This window comes from Frankliniella occidentalis, unplaced genomic scaffold (genome assembly GCF_000697945.3).
Source record: "Frankliniella occidentalis isolate FOCC.00 unplaced genomic scaffold, Focc_3.1 Scaffold20, whole genome shotgun sequence".
In the NCBI taxonomy this organism is placed as follows: domain Eukaryota; kingdom Metazoa; phylum Arthropoda; class Insecta; order Thysanoptera; family Thripidae; genus Frankliniella; species Frankliniella occidentalis.
Genome location: NW_026267150.1, coordinates 5,280 through 5,664, shown reverse-complemented (window position 1 = coordinate 5,664; position 385 = coordinate 5,280).

Genomic DNA, 385 nt, shown 5'->3' with positions numbered 1-385 from the left:
GACCGGGTCCAGAGCTAGCCATCTCGTTCACCTTGGCGGTCCCGGTGCCGGCCGACCCCGCGCGCAGCACACGGCCCGCCCGTACTACGCCGCCCAATGGACACGAGCCGTTGTACACAGATTAGTGCATGTAGATTTTTCATCTATCTGCGCAGCATCTCTCACGTTTTCGTGCACCAAAGACCTGGGACTGTTCTGTGGTGGACGTTTGTAGGTGACCGCCGCCGGGCCGGACCCGCCGCCCGCAGCAGCTGCGGAAGGTTCGGCGCCGAGCAGGCGCGCCTGTACCGCACGGCACGCGTGCGGGAGGGTTGCCTACTCGCACGGCGCCCGCCCAGGAGGTGAGCACGGGGGACACACTGAGACGTCAGGACGATTCAGCCAC